The sequence below is a fragment of the Coregonus clupeaformis genome, unplaced genomic scaffold, assembly GCF_020615455.1.
Source record: "Coregonus clupeaformis isolate EN_2021a unplaced genomic scaffold, ASM2061545v1 scaf2654, whole genome shotgun sequence".
In the NCBI taxonomy this organism is placed as follows: domain Eukaryota; kingdom Metazoa; phylum Chordata; class Actinopteri; order Salmoniformes; family Salmonidae; genus Coregonus; species Coregonus clupeaformis.
In genome coordinates this window covers 18868-22917 of record NW_025536108.1, presented here as the reverse complement: position 1 = coordinate 22917, position 4050 = coordinate 18868, and positions in this window count along the sequence as shown.

Genomic DNA, 4050 nt, shown 5'->3' with positions numbered 1-4050 from the left:
GAGGGTGAAGTCTAGACAGTTACAAAATTCAGAGATGTTGCCAAAAAAAAGAAACAGTTTAATTAACTGCTGGATCAGTGTCCCAAAATCGGGACAGTTGCTGCTCAATATGCAATATTTGAATAGAATGGCGTTGTTAACAACAGCCAACTTTCTGGGACATAGACATGTCTTATATCGTCAGAAAGCTTAAATTATTGTTAATCTAACTGCAGTGTCCAATTTACAATACCTATTACAGTGAAAAAATACCATGCTATTGTTTAGGATAGTGTACAACAACAAAACACTTTTATCAAGGCAACTGGTTTGATACATTCACCTCTGAAGGTAAATAATGTACTTACATTCAGTAATCTTGCTCTGATTTGTCATCCTGAGGATCCCAGAGATAAAATGTAGTGTAGTTTGGTTGATGAAATCAATTTTTATATCCTAACTGTTATGATTTAACTGGATAAGAACCCAAATGCAGACAAGTACACGAAGCCATAGAAGTTTTAACAGGTTTATTTACAATGTTCAAAGTCCAGGTTTCCAAATATATGGGAAGAGCAAGTCCAGGTTACAGGGAGGGTAACAGATCCAGATCAGGGAGCAGGTGTGGTACCGTAATGTCCTAGTGTCCGTGATGAGTCCAAAAGAGAGGTCCGGTAGAGCAGGTGGTGGTGGCAGGAGGAAGCGGAGGCAGGAGTCAGGTTCCAAATATCTGTGGCACAGGAGAAAAAAGTAAATAGAACAGACCAAAAACACAAAGAGCAAAAATAACCAGGTTGAGTTCGGCAGCGAGACTAACATGGTCGTCTTGACTATGATCTGACGATGAGTGGTAAGTTTGACCGGGTCTTAAAGGCTGAGGTGATTATGGTGAATGAGCTGCAGCTGGAACCCTGACTCCCCCACACCAGACTTCACTCCTGCAATCAAGGGACAGACAGAGGGGAGGGAGAGAGCAGAGAGAGCTACCTAGCAGCAGTAGGCCTAACAGTACCCCCCTCTACGGACGCCACCTGGCTGCCGACGGTATCGGGATGTAACCTATGAAACTCTCGGACCAGAGCAGGATCCACAATGAAGCTCCTGGGCACCCAGGAACGTTCCTCGGGACCATAACCCTCCCAATCCACCAGGTACTGGAAACCACGACCTCGAGCGGCGAACATCCAGAAGTCGCCGGACAGTGTAGACCGGACCCCCACCTACGATCCTGGCGGAGGAGGGGGACGAGAGGGCGGGCACAGAGGGCTAACCGACACAGGCTTAATCTGGGAAACATGAAAGGTGGAATGAACCCGTAGAGGGGAGGCAGGAAGCTGTAAGCTTAACCGCGCAGGGGGTTAACAATAGACAGTATCTTGAACGGTCCTATAAAACGAGGCGCCATCTTCTTAGACTCCACCTTCAATGGAAGGTCCCGTGACTTCAGCCATACCTCTTGACCAGGAGAGTAACCGGGAGCCTGGGACCGGTGACGTTGGCTTGCCTCTGCATGTACGCCTTGGCTCGGGACAGAGCTACCCTGGCCTTCCTCCAGACCTTGAAGCAGCGGCGCATGTGGGACTGCACCGAGGGTACCGCCAGTTCCCTCTCTTGGGAAGGGAACAGGGGAGGTTGATAACCCAGAGCACACAGAAAAGGAGACAAACCAGAGGAAGCGTTAGTCAAGGTGTTATGAGCATATTCCACCCAGGGGAGCATGGAGCTCCATGACCCAGGGTTAGACCCAGTGACACAGCGAAGAGCGGTCTCCATCTCCTGGTTCGCTCTCTCCGGCTTGCCCGTTGGTCTGGGGGTGATATCCAGAGGACAGGCTGGATGTAATGCCCAAAGCTTTACAGAAAGCTTTCCACACCTGGGAGACAAACTGGGGACCCCTGTCAGAGACAATATCCATGGGTAGACCATGAGGCGAACACATGTTCAACCAAAATATCAGCCGCTCTCTGGCAGTAGGCAGTTTAGGTAGGGCCAAAAATGAGCGAACTTAGAAAAACGATCAATCACCGTAAGAATGACAGTCTTACCAGACGAGGGGGGAAGTCCAGTGACAAAATCCATAGCGATATGCGACCAGGGCCGGCTGGGTATAGGTAGAGGTCGTAGATGACCAGCGCTGGCCTGGGTGGAGTTCTTACTGCGTGCACATACCGTACAAGCAGCAATGAAGGCTCGAGTGTCCGCTCCATCGTGGCCCACCAGAACTTACGCCGCACAAAGTCAAGGGTCCGAACTCCAGGGTGACAGGTAAGGGGGAGACGAGTGAGCCCACTGAAGTACCTGGGAGCGAGGCAGACTCAGGGACAAACATCCGGTTAGGAGGACCCCTCCCAGGGTCAGCTTGATGATGTTGAGCCTGTCTAACAATCCCCTCGATGTCACATGTGATGACTGCAATACTGCAGGTAGGAGGCAAAAATGGGTTCAGGTTTACACCAGTATCAACAGCCGAATGAACACGTAGACAGGGCGTCAGGCTTGACGTTGCGTGACCCAGGACGGTAAGACAGAGAAAAATTGAATCTCCCAAAAAATAGTGCCCACCTGGCTTGACGGGGGTTGAGCTGCTCGCTGACTGGAGGTGCCAGATTCTTATGATCCGTCCAAACGATGAAGGGTTGTTCCGCCCCTCCAACCAATGTCGCCACTCCTCGAGAGCCAGCTTAACGGCGAGCAGTTCACGATTGCCAACATCATAATTCCTCTCTGCCTGAGAAAGTTTCCGAGAGAAAAGCACAGGGATGCAGTTTGTTATCTTCAGGAGAACGTTGTGACAACACTGCACCTACCCCAGTGTCGGATGCATCCACCTCCACGACAAACCTGGCGGTCGGGGTCCGGCTGCATCAGAATGGAAGCCGAGGCGAAGCGATGTTTCAGTTCTTCGAACGCTGATTCGCCCCTTCATTCCAAGCGAACGGTCGTGAGATGGAGGTGAGAGCGGTGAGTGGCGCACGCAATGCGGCTGTAGTCCTTGATGAACCTCCTATAGAAGTTCGCAAAACCCCGGGAATCGTTAGAGTTGTTTGCGGGTAGAGGGAGCTGGCCAGTCCGTGACAGCAGAGATCTTAGCTGGGTCCATCCGCAACTCCCCTGAGCTATGATGTAACCCAAAAGAGGTCTCAGACACATGAAATTCACATTTCTCATCTTCACAAACAGTTTGTTCTCCAACAACCTTTGCAACACCTGGCGACATGTGAGTTCATGTTCCTGGGAGGACTCTGAGAAAATCAAGATATCATCCAGATAGACAAAAACAAACCGATTCAACATGTCCCAAGGACATCATTGACTAGTGCCTGAAAAACAGCAGGGGCATTGGACAACCCAAAAGGCATAACCAGATACTCAAAATGTCCCAAGGGTGTGTTGAAGGCAGTCTTCCATTCATCACCCTTACGAATGCGCACAGGTGATACGCATCGTAGATCCAGTTTCAGTAAAGATGGTAGCACCATGAAGGAGGGGGAAAAGCAGAATTAATCAAAGGCAGAGAATACTTGTTCTTAATGGTGATGTTGTTAAGACCACGGTAATCAATACAGGGTCTGAGGGTCTTATCCTTCTTAGCAACAAAAAGAATCCCGCTCCTACAGGTGACGAGGAAGGACGCATAATACCTGCCGCCAAGGAGTCCCGAATGTAGTTCTCCATAGCCTCCGTCTCCGGCCGGGAGATTGTACAGGCGACTGCTGGGGAGCGGGGCTCCTGGCTGGAGGTCAATGGCGCAGTCGTAAGGCCGGTGAGAGGAAGAGAAGTAGCTCTGTGTTTGCAGAAAACGGATGCCAGGTCATGATACGCGGTCAGGGACAGCAGAGAGATCCATGGACTCCAGTGGAGGTTGAGGCACAGTACTGGCAGGAGTCTGAGCAGAACACAAACAATTCACATGACAAAATGTGCTCCATGAAACAATGTTACCTGTCACCCAATCAATGTGTGGATTGTGTCTTATGAGCCAGGGGGATACCAAGGACCAGGGGTGTCTGTGGGCAGTCGATAATATGGAATTGAATGTTCTCCTGATGATTTCCCGACACTCTAAGACAA